This window comes from Henckelia pumila, chromosome 2, assembly GCF_033568475.1.
Source record: "Henckelia pumila isolate YLH828 chromosome 2, ASM3356847v2, whole genome shotgun sequence".
Taxonomy (NCBI): Eukaryota; Viridiplantae; Streptophyta; class Magnoliopsida; order Lamiales; family Gesneriaceae; genus Henckelia; species Henckelia pumila.
This window is the reverse complement of record NC_133121.1, coordinates 53,042,174-53,060,590: the sequence shown is the minus strand read 5'-3', so window position 1 is coordinate 53,060,590 and position 18,417 is coordinate 53,042,174. Positions and strand designations below refer to the sequence as shown.

At 35.5% G+C, this 18,417-nt stretch overlaps 1 non-coding gene across 1 annotated transcript; it reads left to right on the top strand.

Moving 5' to 3' along the window:
- Positions 1-18,306: 18,306 nt before the first annotated feature.
- Positions 18,307-18,417, top strand: LOC140885882 (small nucleolar RNA R71). Its single transcript, XR_012151294.1, has one exon. It is a non-coding gene; the product is annotated as a small nucleolar RNA R71 (small nucleolar RNA).

The following is an 18,417-nucleotide window of genomic DNA, read 5'->3' as shown; positions in this document are numbered from 1 at the left end:
CATTAAATATTTTATTATTGCTCAACCTTAAACATTCAATTATGCATAAAATTATTTCATGAATGCATGTACTTAATTAAAATGTGTGTCCTTCATATATATTTAATTTAATTTCATACTAACATATAAGTATTAAAAATAACTTCAATGCATAAAAAAAATAATTAAATATATATTCAGGACACATGCAATTTCTCATGGGTTGTCCTGAACTGCTGGCCCTAACACTCAAGCCCATTTTTCTTAAATCTGGCCCATTAACACTGAGAATGGCCCAATAACATACTTAAGCCCAAAAATACAATTCTAAGCCCAAATAATTAATTTAAGCCCATTAACACTCTATTCTGGCCCAATGGGCCCAAAAGCCCAAAGACTGGCCCAATAATTTCCATGGGCCCCCAAGACCCATAAAATTAATGGACTTACTTAATTAAATTAATTAAACCCAAAATAAATAAATTTGACTCAAAATAATTAAATGAAGCCCAATTAAATTTTGGGATTTAATTAGGCCCATTAAATACTTAATTAAACTTAAAACTTAAAAATAAAAATACCCGAGCCCGACTCACTTAACCCGGACCCGGACCCAAATAACATAACCCATGACTCACTGACCCGACCCGGAACCCACAGCCCGACCCGGACCAGCTAGAAACCCTAGAACCCGAACCCCTCTCTTATCCTTCTCCTCGGCCGCGAGCAGCAGCTTTCCGGGGCTGCTGCCGTCATGCTCCGGCCATCCCCTGGCTGGAGAACCACCATCTACCTCTAGCCCTCTTCAAGACGTTTCCAAAAAGCTAAAAACCAGCCCAAACCGAGCCCTAACGAAGGAGAACGAACCAAAACAAACTAGCCCTTATTCTGCTCGCCTCCTGCGCGCGACAGCAGAGTTCCGGCCGATCTGCCGGCCAGCTCCGGCCATCACTGGCCAGGAACTCACTGGAAAAACCTACCCCTATGTCGTAGGGTTCTAACCCAACTGGAATCACCCTAAAACATGCTCTGTGGACCGAGAACGAGCAAATCTCCAGACGTTGCGCAATCTGCGCGAACTGTTGCACCAGCTACTATGGCTTCGGTTTCGGCCCTTCTTGGCTCAAACCACTCAACCCCACTGACCCTAGGGACCCTAAGGTAACCCCATGAACCATGAACCAGCAGCTGGAACAACCATGGCTAAGAAAACGTGAGCAAGGTGGATACAAATGCATGAACAAGATACAAACATCAAACCCGAAACCATTTTCTGAAAATTATTTGAACCAAACTGTGCATACACGACACACACATATATATTCACTGACATGGTGCGAAAAAAGAGGAAGAAAACATGTCTTTCACCGATGCAAATAAAGAGCTAAGTGCGTAGGACGTTTCCGGGACGACGATTGGACGAAAACTTGACAAAACGTTCGAAAGTTGGCTATGGAGGCTTGAAGGTTTCTGCTGAAAACGTGAGAATGGGGTGGAAGGAGAAGGTGTCGGCTGATGGAGTTAGAGTAGGATAGGTTTTTGTTTTAAATTTTGATAATTAGGAATAATCTAGGATAATAACTAACATAAAATAATTAGGTAGATAATATAACATAAATATAAGATTTTAAACTTTTAAAAATACAAAATAATCTGATATAAAAGATAAATCCCGAAATATAAATTTAAGGGATTTTTAAACATTAATAAAAGTCATTAAAATGACTTATTTTGGCTAAAAATAAACTCCTAAATAAATATATAATTAAATACTATAATTTTCTTGACAAAACACCTTAAAATATTATTTTGAGGCTCATAAAACTCATAAAATATTTTTGGCTAAAAATATTTTGGTATCTCGTCCGTCCACGTTCCCGTCTACGCGATCAAAACAATTAATTAAAATACTAAAAATCATAAAAATCACTAATTATGGGTTAAATGCTTAAAAATAAATTAAATCATGCACAAATAATTCACATAATTATTTAACCCATAAATCTAAAATTTAAATAATTAAATATCCTAATTATGCATGCGGATTTACGTATTTAAAAATACCGGGTGTTACAATTCTCCCCCCTTAAATTGAATTTCGACCTCGAAATTTAAAGTACTTACCCGAACAACTCCGGGTAGCGAGTCCTCATGTCTGCCTCGGTCTCCCAAGTAGCTTCCTCCTCTGAGTGATTCAGCCACTGGACTCTGACCATCGGTATGACCCGCGTCCTAAGCCTCCGCTCCTCCCTTGCCAAGATCCGCACTGGCCTCTCCTCATACACTAGATCTGGTGGCAACTTTAAGGGCTCGAAATCCAACACATGCGACGGGTTGGAGACATATCTCCGAAGCATGGATACATGGAAAACGTTGTGCACTGCCGCTAGCCCTGGTGGTAGAGCTAAACGGTAGGCCAACGTGCCAACTCTCTCCAAGATCTCGAATGGCCCTATATACCTCGGATTAAGCTTGCCCCTCCGGCCAAAACGCACTACTCCCTTCATCGGTGACACCTTCAGGAATACGTGATCACCTACAGCGAACTCCAAATCTCGTCGTCTGGCATCTGCATAACTCTTCTGCCGACTCTGAGCAGTCCTCATCCGATCTCGAATCTGAGTCACAATGTCAGCTGTCTGCTGCACAATCTCAGGACCCAGTAAAATCCGCTCACCGACCTCATCCCAATGCACAGGAGATATGCACCTCCTCCCGTACAATGCTGCATAAGGAGCCATACCTATAGACGACTGAAAACTGTTGTTATAGGTAAACTCCACTAATGGCAGTCTAGTCTCCCACGAGCCCTGAAAGTCGATGACACAAGCTCTCAGTAAATCCTCGAGAACCTGGATCACTCTCTCAGATTGACCATCTGTCTGGGGATGGAACGCTGTACTGAACAAAAGTCTAGTCCCCAATGCAGTGTGCAAACTCCTCCAAAACGCAGACGTAAATCTCGGATCTCTGTCTGATACTATCGACACTGGTATGCCATGCAGTCTAACAATCTCCTTGATGTAAAGCTCTACATACTGTGTCAACGAGTAAGTAGTCCTCACCGGTAAGAAATGAGCTGACTTGGTGAGTCTATCCACGATCACCCAAATAGCTGTGCAACCTTTGGCACTCCTCGGTAATCCAACTACAAAGTCCATCGTAATATTCTCCCATTTCCATTCCGGAATAGGAAGAGGTCTAAGAAGTCCTGCTGGACGCTGATGCTCTGCCTTGACTTGCTGACAAGTCAAGCACTCTGACACCACTCTCCCGATGTCACTCTTCATCCCGGGCCACCAATACAATAGCTGCAAATCTTTGTACATCTTCGTACTTCCGGGGTGAATGGAGTACGGAGATGTGTGAGCCTCTGCTAAAATCTCAGCTCTCAACTGATCGACGTTCGGTACCCACATCCTACCACGGTACTGAACGATACCATCCTCCACTGTATACAAGAGATTACCTCTAGCCTCATCTCTCTGTCTCCATCGCTGCAACATCGCTGCAACTCCTCATCAGTAGACTGTCCTTCCCTAATCCGATCTCGCAGAACTGGCTGCACCGTCAACACTGACAAGCTCGGTGCATGACCACTCGGATAACACTCCAAGTCAAATCTCTGAATCTCGCTCTGTAGTGGTAACTGTACAGTCAAACATGATACCACTAACGACTTCCAACTCAAAGCATCGGCCACAACATTAGCTTTACCCGGATGGTAGCTAATGTCACAATCATAGTCCTTCACCAACTCCAACCATCTGCGCTGTCTCATGTTCAACTCCTTCTGTGTGAAGAAGTACTTGAGACTCTTGTGGTCTGTGAAAATCTTGCACTTCTCGCCATACAGATAGTGCCTCCAGATTTTCAAAGCGAAAACCACTGCTGCCAACTCCAAGTCATGCGTCGGATAATTCTGCTCATGAATCTTCAGCTGTCTCGACGCATACGCAATAACCTTACCACACTGCATAAGCACTGCGCCTAAACCTAGTTTAGACGCGTCGGTGTACACCACTAACTCCTCGTGTGGTACTATCATCGCTAACACTGGTGCAGTAGTGAGTGCTTCCTTCAACTGATCGAAGCTCCTCTGACAGTCTGAACTCCAGATAAACTTCGCATTCTTCTTGGTCAAGGAAGTCAAGGGTACTGCAATAGAGGAAAAACCCTTGATGAACTTCCTATAATACCCTGCCAAACCCAAGAAACTGCGAATCTCTGAAGCATTCTTCGGAATACCCCAATTCTGCACTGCCTCAACCTTAGACTGATCAACTGCAATCCCATCTCTCGAAATAATGTGGCCAAGAAATGCCACCTGCTCAAGCCAAAACTCGCACTTGCTGAACTTGGCATACAACCGATGCTCCCTCAAAGTCTGCAAGGCTGTCTGAAGATGCTGTCTATGCTCCTCGATGCTCCTAGAATAGATCAAAATATCATCAATAAAGACTATGATGAACTGATCTAGATATGGCTGAAAGACTCGGTTCATGAGATTCATGAAAACCGCTGGAGCATTGGTCGTCCCAAATGGCATCACTAAGAACTCGTAATGCCCATAACGTGTCCGGAAAGCAGTCTTGGACACATCTGCCTCTCTAACTCGCAGCTGATGGTAACCAGATCGCAGGTCGATCTTGGAGAACACCGAAGCTCCCTGCAACTGATCAAATAAGTCATCTATCCTCGGCCGTGGGTACTTATTCTTCACTTTGACCCTATTGAGCTCTCGATAATCGATGCACAGTCTCATACTGCCATCCTTCTTCTTCACAAATAATACTGGAGCTCCCCATGGAGAAAAGCTAGGACGAACAAAGCCTTTCTCTAATAATTCCTGTATCTGCTCCTTCAACTCTTTCATCTCGGTAGGAGCAAGTCTGTATGGTGCCTTGGAGATAGGCACGGTGTCTGGCACTAAGTCGATGCTGAACTCCACATCTCTCACTGGTGGAATTCCTGCAACATCCTCTGGAAAGACATCCGGAAAGTCACGAACCACCTCTATCTATGATAATGATCTGCTAGATGGCTCTGAAGTCGTGACGATACTCGCTAGAAACCCCTGGCAACCCCGTCTCAACAACTTCCTCGCCTGAATATGAGATATCACCTGAAGCATATCACTGCTCTGAGATGCATGAAAAGTGAACGGGTCGCCTACTGTAGGTCTCACTGACACTGATCTCCGACGAAAATCAATCGAAGCTCCATTGACTGTTAACCAGTCCATGCCCAGAATCAAATCGAATCCACTCAATGGCAAAACTACTACATCTGCTCGAATGGAGTGTCCCTGCAGCTCTAACTCCAGTCCTCGAATAACCTTCGAGGTAGAAATAATCTGCCCTGACGGCATAGTAACATCATACCCACTGTCACTACTCTCAGGTGTGATGCCTACCCGCCTGATAAACTCCAGGGAGATAAACGAATGCGTAGCCCCTGAATCTAGCAACGCAAACGTGAAGTTTCCTCCTACTAGAATTCTCCCGATGATTAAGGAGGTATCTGGGTCTGCCTCCTCAGCCTGCATGACAAACACCTGCCCAGTGGTGTTCTTCTTCCTTGAGCAGTTGTATGCCCCATTCCCTAGCTCCTTGCAGTGGTAGCAAACGTTGGAACCGATCAAACACTGACCTGAGTGAGGCCTCTAACACTATGGGCACAAGGGAACTACTCCTGTCTTAGGGGCCCCGCCCCTCTGCTGCTGCTGCGGCTGGCGCCCCTAAGGCCTCTGCTATTGTCCCTGCTGATTCGGGCCCTTAGACGGCCCAGTAAACTGCTTCTTCGCAGAAGGCTGCGAAGATGGTCGATAAGCTCCTGGCTGGAACTGCCTCTTGCTTTGCTGTTACCTCTGCATCTCTCGTCTCCCTTCCTCAGAACGCAATGCTCTGCTAACTGCCGCCTCGTAAGTAGTGACATCCAACATGCGAACGTCATGCTTGATGTCAGCCCGCAATCCACAAACTGTCTCAACTTGTCTGGTGCACTCAGCAAAAGAGGCACGAAGCGACACCCTCTCTCGAACTGGGTAATGTAATCTACCACATGTTTCTTTACGTAAATCGCCATGCATAACTAAGTGTTTTAACATTAATGCTAACTTAAATTCTTAAAAGTGAATCATGCTATAAACACTTAAAACTTACAGACCGGTAGCGTGGATTTCTGAGCTCGCATAGCAGTAATGACCCCTCCAAGGACCGTGCTCTGATACCAACTGAAACGACCCTAACTCTATAATTAATAAATAAATATGCGGAAAATTTTTTTTTTATTTACTTACTAAATAAAATATGTACATATATGCCCATACATATATGCACAGAATAAAAAGATTTAAAAATAACTAAATAAATAAATAATTAAATACTTAAATAAAAATTGCATTCTTTAAAATAAAAATAAATATCTGAGTCAAATATTTAATTAAAAATACTGCATAAATAAAATGATTAAGATTTGCATGCACTGACAATATTCCATAAAATATTCAAAATTCACCACCACTGAAAGAATAATATAAAATGTAACATGCTGACATAAATAAAACATGCACGTGACTCAGACATCTATCACGGTCACGGGGTCACTGCATGTCCGCTCATACATCCTCGCCTCCGGTGGGTACAACATCATCCTCAATGTACTCACCTGCACCATACCAGTGTAGTGAGCCTAGAGGCCCAACATGCTAACATAACAAGGGTTTAAAATAATTTAAAACAATTAAATACTAATACATACATATACATGAATGAGCATGCTTTAAAATTACATAACATAACATAACTTAACTTAAATAAACTTAAATAACATAATACATAACATTGTTGAGCAATTAATTTTCTAACATCGCATGGTTGTATCCGTAGTGTAACCTTAAATCATACATTAAATACTGATCAGCGTGGAAACCAACGTACGTGGCGGTGACGAATCACCTCTTAAATTGGCAGTAAACTGCCCTTCAATAGTTCACATATGGGGACGAATCCCCCTTAAATTGTCACACTACTTCAACTTCCAACATTAAATATTTTATTATTGCTCAACCTTAAACATTCAATTATGCATAAAATTATTTCATGAATGCATGAACTTAATTAAAATGTGTGTCCTTCATATATATTTAATTTAATTTCATACTAACATATAAATATTAAAAATAACTTCAATGCATAAAAAAAATAATTAAATATATATTCAGGACACATGCAATTTCTCATGGGTTGTCCTGAACTGCTGGCCCTAACACTCAAGCCCATTTTTCTTAAATCTGGCCCATTAACACTGAGAATGGCCCAATAACATACTTAAGCCCAAAAATACAATTCTAAGCCCAAATAATTAATTTAAGCCCATTAACACTCTATTCTGGCCCAATGGGCCCAAAAGCCCAAAGACTGGCCCAATAATTTCCATGGGCCCCCAAGGCCCATAAAATTAATGGACTTACTTAATTAAATTAATTAAGCCCAAAATAAATAAATTTGACTCAAAATAATTAAATGGAGCCCAATTAAATTTTTGGATTTAATTAGGCCCATTAAATACTTAATTAAACTTAAAACTTAAAAATAAAAATACCCGAGCTCGACTCACTTAACCCGGACCCGGACCCAAATAACATAACCCATGACCCACTGACCCGACCCGGAACCCACAGCCCGACCCGGACCAGCTAGAAACCCTAGAACCCGAACCCCTCTCTTATCCTTCTCCTCGGCCGCGAGCAGCAGCTTTCCGGGGCTGCTGCCGCCATGCTCCGGCCATCCCCTGGCTGGAGAACCACCACCTACCTCTAGCCCTCTTCAAGACGTTTCCAAAAAGCTAAAAACCAGCCCAAACCGAGCCCTAACGAAGGAGAACGAACCAAAACAAACTAGCCCTTATTCTGCTCGCCTCCTGCGCGCGACAGCAGAGTTCCGGCCGATCTGCCGGCCAGCTCCGGCCATCACTGGCCAGGAACTCACTGGAAAAACCTACCCCTATGTCGTAGGGTTCTAACCCAACTGGAATCACCCTAAAACATGCTCTGTGGACCGAGATTGAGCAAATCTCCGGACGTTGCGCAATCTGCGCGATTTGTTGCACCAGCTACTATGGCTTCGGTTTCGGCCCTTCTTGGCTCAAACCACTCGACCCCACTGACCCTAGGGACCCTAAGGTAACCCCATGAACCATGAACCAGCAGCTGGAACAACCATGGCTAAGAAAACGTGAGCAAGGTGGATACAAATGCATGAACAAGATACAAACATCAAACCCGAAACCATTTTCTGAAAATTATTTGAACCATACTGTGCATACACGACACACACATATATATTCACTGACATGGTGTGAAAAAGAGGAAGAAAACATGCCTTTCACCGATGCAAATAAAGAGCTAAGTGCGTAGGACGTTTCCGGGACGACGATTGGACGAAAACTTGACAAAACGTTCGAAAGTTGGCTATGGAGGCTTGAAGGTTTCTGCTGAAAACGTGAGAATGGGGTGGAAGGAGAAGGTGTCGGCTGATGGAGTTAGAGTAGGATAGGTTTTTGTTTTAAATTTTGATAATTAGGAATAATCTAGGATAATAACTAACATAAAATAATTAGGTAGATAATATAACATAAATATAAGATTTTAAACTTTTAAAAATACAAAATAATCTGATATAAAAGATAAATCCCGAAATATAAATTTAAGGGATTTTTAAACATTAATAAAAGTCATTAAAATGACTTATTTTGGCTAAAAATAAACTCCTAAATAAATATATAATTAAATACTATAATTTTCTTGACAAAACACCTTAAAATATTATTTTGAGGCTCATAAAACTCATAAAATATTTTTGGCTAAAAATATTTTGGTATCTCGTCCGTCCACGTTCCCGTCTACGCGATCAAAACAATTAATTAAAATACTAAAAATCATAAAAATCACTAATTATGGGTTAAATGCTTAAAAATAAATTAAATCATGCACAAATAATTCACATAATTATTTAACCCATATATCTAAAATTTAAATAATTAAATATCCTAATTATGCATGCGGATTTACGTATTTAAAAATACCGGGTGTTACAAAGACCATAGCAATACCTGCGTCCGTCGTCAGCCCACTAGTGGCGACTGCCTCAAAACTTAGGCAGCTCCACTACGACGCAGGGATCGCTCCACTACTTTCGGATTCCCAATAGGATTCCTAGAATTCCCTAGATCTAAGCTAGAAGGTTAAGGAATTGAGAGAAAAGAGAGGAGAGGAGCGAGTTGGAATGAACTCCTCGGCCCGTTATTTATAGAGCACGATCGGATCGTCTGATCGTGACTTCGGACCGTCCGATCATGACTTCAGATCGTCCAATCGCCCATTGGATCGTCCGATCTCCGCCACGCATCCAACCAATCGCATGCAACCATACACCTGTCCCATACACTATTCGTATGGTCCGATCTGTCCCTTCGGATCGTCCGAACTCAATATTACGTCATCTGTGACGTCACCCATCCGATGCTACAAACACACGTGTCCTTGCTCCAGTTCGGATCGTCCAATCCCGACTTTGGAGCGTCCGAACTGCTCTCATCCTCCGAACTAGCTCCCGATCACAGCCCCTTCGGATGGTCCGATCCCAGACCGGAGCGTCAAATCTTGCTCGACCCTTAGGACTATTTTTGGATGTCCTGGATCTATTTCTGGACTTCGTTAATCCAGTTGGAATTTTCTAAATCATGTTTTACTTAATCCCAACATGATCCTATGATTAATTACTCATTAAACGTAAATTCTGGATATGGGTCACTACATTCTCCCCCCCTGAAAAGATTTCGTCCTCGAAATCTAGGGTAAAACCTCGAGAACATATAAAACCCCAACTAGTTCACACCATTGTCCAATAATTCTCTGGTTCCTCGACCATATTGGGTGCAGAAAACTTATAATTAGGAAACACTCACCCTAACGCTGCTCTTGTCACAATATACTCGAATCTCTCCTCAAGAGAATTCGATCGACACCTGATTATACTTAAACGTAACTGTTTCTCACAATTGCCATACTGTTTCATTCCCCCTATGCTCCCCTGAAGCAACGACAAGCTTCTAAAGCATTACTAGGAACTCATACCACCAATTCTAATACTAACCTCAGTTCACGTTTCTCTATATAACTCAATACTGTGCCCTGATGAAAACTATCATCACTTGAAAATCATGACGCTAAGTCATCTCCTTACTATTCATGACTTGTGAAGCCACGCAAATGTCGCAATGAAAATCATCGCACCTCCCATGACTTTATCGTCTCAACGACAGGTTACTTTACCCATAAATTTTATTCGATGGACATCTGCTACAACTTAAATTATAATTCACCCAAGTTTAAGTTGTCTGAAAGTAATATACTCGTGAGTACGAGATCGATCCACGGAGAGGATGCTGTAAGTTTAATTTTAGCAATGATATATTATAGATGGAAATATTATTATAAAACTTCAAATACACAAATTATAAAATTGTCAAGGCTTCAAAGGTTCATTGTTGGTTTATTTAAGATTGCTTAACAAAAATAAATAAAAGAAACAAAAATAAGAATAAACATAAAAGAACAAAGAAATATTTAAACAAATATATCATATAATATAGTTTCCACTATATTAAATTCAAATTAACCGATATTTAATACATGGTACCCATAATATATATATAAATGAATAAATATAAACATAAAAGAATAATTAAATATTTAAACAAATATATCATATAATATAGTTCCCACTATATTAAGATCAGATTAACCGATAATTAATATATGGTACCCATAATATATATATAAGTGCATAAATATAAATTTATATAAAAGTAAATGTTTGATCAAATCACCATATTTCATTTAAACAACCAGCAGAGCCACGCTATCTTCTAAATAAAATATATGGCTTTTTATGTTAGATGCGATAAAGTAAATGTTAGTTGCGGAAATGTAAATGTTAGTTGCGAAAAGTAAATGTTAATTGCGGAAATTAAATGTTAGTTGCGAGAAAGTAAATGTTAGTTGCGAGAAAGTAAATGTTAGATCAAATCACAATATATTATTTAGAACAACCGGCAGAGCCACGCTATTGTCTAAATAATATATATGACTTTATTATAAATTGATACATATATTTATAGTATATAATTATTGTAGTATTTATTGTATCATATTAGACAACAAATCAAGGTATCCACGTTCAAGGTACCAAGTATTTGATGTAAATAGATAACAATAAATCATCCAAATTATACCTACAAATAAAGATCAATTAGTAAAACAAAATAAAAAATAGAAAAAGAAAGAATATACAAAATATAAACAATCTTACTTGACCAACAATGAAACCTTTTCACCTTGACATAAAAGGATTTAGCTTGCCATGAACATAACACTCAAGAGTAAGGATAAAAGAAATTTCATACTTAAACTTGAAGAAATATGCACACTCAAACTCTTATTATTACACACACAATATTTATTTTACAAGTGAGAAATTTTTCTACACTTTTGCACACTACAAAGCTTATACAACTCATCTATTTATAGGCCAAATGAGAGCAAGAGTCCAAGGCTCATTAAATATGAAATAGTAAAGTTGGTGGGTTCTTGTCTCCTTGAATTTCAATAACATGACCCAACTTTAATTGGCATGTTTGATGCCTTAGACCACCGATTCAGCCTTTCCATTCAACATAGAACACGTATGATATTTTGTGTAGATGTGTTTGGACATATAACTCACCTATTTTGGGTAAAATATGAAATGGTTATGATATTTGAACTACAAGCTAGTCATAGTAAAAATAAATCTGTCTCCATTTTAATGTTTGATTATTTTGATCATCTTAATGAGGTTTTTGGAATTTCTTGTCTTCTACAAAGTTGAAGATGCCTCTTTTGTGATTCTACAGGATTTGATATTACTCCAATATGACCTTTGTAGCTTGAGTAATTTTATTTTTACCAAACCTGCGCAAAACATAAAATACAACATTTTTAGTAAAATATTTAAATATAAACACGTAACACTAAAATAATACAACTTCATAATTTTAATGAAACTTTAATTTTAAAACACACTTTTTAACATATAAATAAATACAAATTTTAAGTTTCATCACACCCCCAAACCGACTAATTACTAGTCCCTTAGTAATAAAATATCATAAAATCACAAGTTAGATTTTTATTCCTTAATATATATATATATTCAAATTTGCAAACTTTAACATTTTAAAACACACTTGTAAGGAGATCATATGTTTATTTATAAATCTTATTATCAACTAATATATTAATATATAATTGGATGGGTTATAACATATATATTTCACACAATATCAAAATATTAAATATATATAATTTTTTATATAAATATTTTCTAAAAACTTTGAGAAAAATATAATCAAATGATAATAGAAATCATTTTCATAACATGTATATCATCAGGAATTTTAATGTAAAAGTCTCAACTCCATATTCTCTCGGGTTATGATATTTCATATATAGCTGTTTTTCACTCATGGAGTTGGAAGAAATTATACACTTATTGAAAATGGCTAATATGTATAGCAGACAATCAAATAACCTAATATTAAAAATAAGATAGGATAATTTACAAAGAATAAACCCATTTTTTTTGTTTTTTTTTTCAATGTTTTTTTTTTTGTTTTTTTTTTTTTTTTTGCACTTGGCTGCAAATTTGTTTTTACAAAACCAAATAACTACAATAAACTTTGAATATGTAACATTTTTTCTTCTCTTTTTTTTCTAATTCAAAGTTTATTTATTTATTTATGAGGTAAATCTATTAAAAATTTAATATGAGAACTATAGTAGTGATATTAATACTCTACATCATTACAATCAAACTTCAAACAACTTTGCAGTCAATTTTTATATGTACAATTTTTTTTTTCAAAATGGGTTTAATCTAGTAATCAACAATTTCTTAATAATCAATAAAAGCTTATAAGTTGTTTTCTCAATTCTCACCTCTCACTCACAAAATTTATGTGAGTATAGATTGCACTTTTACAATTTAATTCCTTTAATTATACATGTTATTATTCATTCAATAAATATCACTTTAACTATATATTCATAAAAGTTTTAGAAAATATGTTATTTGAAAACACACAATTATATATTATTTATAACTTATATCCCATCAATTATATATTTTCTATTAAATTGATAAAAAGAAGTGTGACAAATATATATACAAAAAGACTTTATTTTTTTAGTAGTTTGAAATTTAAATATATACGGAATATTAAAATCTAATCTATTGTGATAATATGATAAATAAAAACTAATGCATGTCAGGAGTTTTTTGCTCCTTACTCTGCCATTGAAAAAGAAAAATAAATATTATTATAGCAATATATTTTTTTTTTTTGAAATTTTAATATTTTTTTTTAGAGATAAACCCTCCCCCAAACCTGAATATGACATTGTTTTTAGTTTTTCTTTTTAAAGAAAAATAAAGAGTACATGATGAAAGAGATATCACCTAGAATTTATTGAAGATGAGGAACAAACACAAACCATTTCGTGACATGTTGAATCAATGATCCAGTTTCCTTTTCTTATTGGTTGGTTGAGACCAACTGATATTTGTTATAGCCGAATCAGGTTGATGAACAAAAGCTTGGAGATCATCAATTAATTGGTCGTCATTCGAAGCAGAGATGAGCATCCTTCGTGAATTTTCTGAAATGAAATTTTGTTCCACAGCTACATCAAGAAAATTCAACAAACCATCATAATAGTTATTGATATTCAACAAGCCAATGGGTTTATTATGAATATTAAGTTGTGCCCAAGAAACAACATGAAAAATTTCTTCTAAAGCACCAAAACCACCTGGTAAGGCAATAAAAGCATCAGAATTATCTATCATTTTAGTTATTCTCTCGTACATTGATGAAAATTTCAACTCTTCCCCAACCGTAACACCTGTAATATTTCCTTCAGCTAAAGCTGTAGGAATAATACTCAAAACCTGACTACCTCTAAGATGAGCTGCTGTTGAAATAGATCTCATTAACCCAATATTGCCTCCTAGATATACAAAGTGAATTTTTCTCTCTGCTAACTTTTTTTCAAGATTAATTGCTGCATCAACAAATATTACATTCTTTCCAGTATTAGAACCACAAAAGACACAAATATTTTTCAATTTTTGTGAAGAAGATCCTGCCATTTTTTTTTTCTCAATTTCTCTCTCACACTCTTTTTTTTTTCAATATGTAAAGAAAATTTAAGCATGCATTTATAGAAAAACAATTGTACGAAAAGTCAAAATATGAATAGTAGAAAACATACACACATAAAAAGTGAAATATATACGTTACCATCGGGGGTAGTACCATCTATCTCTTCTCGTTGGAGTTGAAATACCCAATTCTTCTGATAGACGACATACGGAATCCACATTAAATGCAAAACAATCTATATAATGATCCCTCTCATAAAGAAATTTTGTCCACAGTTTAAGAAGTTCATTTTGCACGTATCCACTGGAATGTGTTTCAAGAGACATTGGAAGTGGATCCAATGGTTCTTTACTCAGCCCATTCCTAATGAATAATATTTTATCTTCTCTGTTTGTGTATGTCATTCCAACAATCCTACAATGTCCGTGACAAGTCCACCTAGCACATTTGTAACATTCACCTATATTTTTAGCTCTACGTTTTTTAGCATAAGTACTTTTTCCAAATCAAGGCATTTGTTTGATAATGATCTTACTTGCTTTCCCATCAAGTCGAACCTTTGCTTCAATAATAAAGCGAATATCATCAGGAATATTATACGACATAAGTAAACGTAATCTCTCGCATCTTGCTTTATAAATATTTTTCAACTTATTATCAGCTATACCACAAAAATATTTACGAATATTAAAAATACAAACATCAATATTAATATATATATATATATATATTCATTCAATTATTGTGGAAAATTGAAAAAAAAATCGAATAAAATAGTCACGAAGTACCGTTATCCGCCACTTAACCGAGAAGTGAACTCAATTCTGCAAAAAAACAAAATGAAAATATAAGTAATAGTTAATTTGGATCAGATAAAGACATAAACTCATCATTAAGAATTTCATTTTTTAAAAATGGTTTAAGTCTTTGACCATTAACTTTAAATACATTATTATTTTTAGGATTTTCAGCATCAACAGCACCATGAGGATAGAAAAATTTAACAATAAATGGTCTGGACCATCGCGATCTAAGTTTTCCTGAAAACAAATGCAAGCGAGAATTATAAAGTAAAACTTTTTGTCCAATTTCAAAAGATTTTCTCATAATATAATTATCATGAAAGACTTTTGTTTTATCTTTATAAATCTTTGCATTTTCATATGCATCATTTCTTAATTCTTCTAGTTCATTTAATTGCAATTTTCTTAATTTAGATGCATCATCTAAATTAGTATTAAATGCTTTAATAGCCCAATAAGCTTTATGTTCAATTTCAACAGGTAGATGACAATGCTTACCAAAAACTAATCTATATGGTGACATCTCCAATGATGTTTTAAATGCAGTTCTATATGCCCATAATGCATCACTTAATTTTAATGATCAATCTTTTCGATTTGGATTGACCGTTTTTTCCAAAATTTGTTTTATTTCTTTATTTGCAAGTTCAATCTGACCATTCGTTTGAGGGTGATATGGAGTAGAAACTTTATGTGTAATATCATATTTTCTTAACAACGAAGAAAATGATTTATTTATAAAATGACTTCCCCCATAACTTATTATAGCTCTAGGTATTCCAAATCGACTAAAAATATTTTCTTTCAAAAATTTTATCACAACTTTATGATCATTAGTTCTACATGCAATTGCTTCAATCCATTTTGAAACATAATCGACAGCCACTAAAATATAAGTAAATTCAAAAGATAATGGGAATGGACCCATAAAATCTATTCCCCAACTGTCAAATATTTCAATAATCATGATTGGATTTAAAGGAATCATGTTTTGTTTTGAAATTGAACCCATTTTCTGACAATATTCACAAGATTTGTAAAATGAATGCGTAGCTTTGAATAAAGAAGGCCAATAAAATTTACATTAAAAGATTTTTGCAGATGTTTTCTTTGACGAAAAATGGCCTCCACATGCCTCAGAATGACAAAATTTAATGACATTACTTACCTCATTGTCGGGCATGCATCGTCGAAAATTTGATCAGGACAATACTTAAACAAATAAGGATTATCCCAATAAATTTTTGTTACCTTTTTCAAGAATTTATTTTTATCTTGTGAACTCCAATGAGAAGACATTTTATTTGTCACAAGAAAATTTACAATATTAGCAAACCAAGGCATAGTAGTAGCATAAAATAGTCGATCATCCGGAAAATTTTTATTTATTGGTATTTTATTTTGAGATGATTCAGAAATTATTTTTGATAAATGATCGGCTACTACATTTTCTTTTTCTTCTTCAAGTTGATTGTTTTCTTCAAATAATTTTGATTAAAAATATTTTCCGAATCAATATTTTCCACTAAACAAACATCGGATTATTGATTTAAGTTTTGTTGTTGACATTCTTCCATGATAGTTTATATTGCATTATCATCTTCATCTTCAATAATACATGGTTGTTTACTTAAATTGAACACATTAAGTTCTAAAGTCATATTTCCAAAAGATAATTTCATTATTCAATTTCGACAATTAATTAAAGCATTTGAAGTTGCGAGAAATGGACGTCCCAATATTACTGGAATTTCATTATGCACTTCTATTGGTTGTGTATTCAAGACAATAAAATCCACAGGATATATGAATTTATCGACTTGAACTAACACATCTTTTATGATACATCTAGGTATTTTGATTGACCTATCGGCTAGTAAAAGAGTGACAGATGTAGGTTTTAAATCTCCCAAGTTAAGTTTTTCATAAACTGAATAAGAAAGTAAATTCACACTTGCTCCCAAATCTAACAAAGCTTTTTTAATTTTATTTTTTCCAATAATACATGAAATTGTTGGACAACCAGGATCTTTATATTTCAAAGTAGAATTATTTTGAATAATAGAACTTACCTGCTCAGTTAAAAATGTTTTCTTATTTACATGCAATTGTCTTTTAACAGTACATAAATCTTTTAAAAACTTTGCATAAGAAGGCACTTGTTTAATAGCATCTAATAATGGAATATTGATTTTTACTTGTTTATAAACTTCATAAATATCATAATCATTTTTTATTTTTTATATTTTTTATTATTAACTAATGCATGAGGAAAAAGAACATGTTTATTTGACTCACATATTACTTCAGATAATTTATCATCAACTTTCTTATTATTAGGAACCAAAGCATCATCTTTCTCAAAAGTATCAGTATTTGAATCCTTACTCTTTGAGTTTAATTGATCTTTGTTTTCATCACTATATGGATCATTAACTATTTTACCACTTCTAAGAGTAATAACAGCTTTTACTTGATCAAAATTTTCTTGATTCTTAGGATTAGGTTGTGGTTGAGATGAAAATTTTCCTTTTTCATGAATATTAAGTGCAGATGCAAATTTTGCAAGAGTTTCTTTCAAATCATTCATAGATTGAATGTTTTGAATATTGATAGACTCTTGCTTTTGAATGTATTCGTGAATTTCATCTTCAAAATATTTCTTGGAGGTGGGATATAAGGAGCATAGCATTGATGATTTTGGTTATTTTGAAAAGGTTGTTGTGAAAGTTGTGCATTATTATCGTTCCTCCAACTAAAATTAGGATGATTTCTCCAACCAGGATTATATGTTTGTGAAAAAGGATCTAATATTGGTTTTTTAAAATTGTTAACATAATTGGCTTGTTCATGGAGACATTCTTTAAATGAAGGCAAAGTAGGACAATTTTTTGTAAGATGATCATGTGTATCACATATATGAAAAATAATTTCTTGAACACTTTTTAATTGATCACTCTTTTTCATTTCTAATGACTCAATTTTTCTTGCTAAATATGCAAGTTTGGCTTGAATATCTACATTATCTTTAAGATGGTAAATACCAACACCATTTGTTAAATTATTGGTTTTACTTGGTGGTTCAATTGAGCCTATATTATTTCAATTTTGAGCATTTTCTGCTAATGACTCCAAATATTCCATAGCTTCATTTGGGTTTTTATCTTCAAAAGTTCCATTACACATGAATTATATCATTTGCCTATCTTTAGGTATTAAAACTTCATAAAAGTGAGAAACTATCCTCCATATTTCAGAACCATGATGTGGGCATGTATTAAGTAACTCTTTATATCTATCCCAACATTGATAAAATGTTTCCCCTTGTTTTTGAGAAAAAGTTGTAATTTGTCTTTTAAAAGAGTTT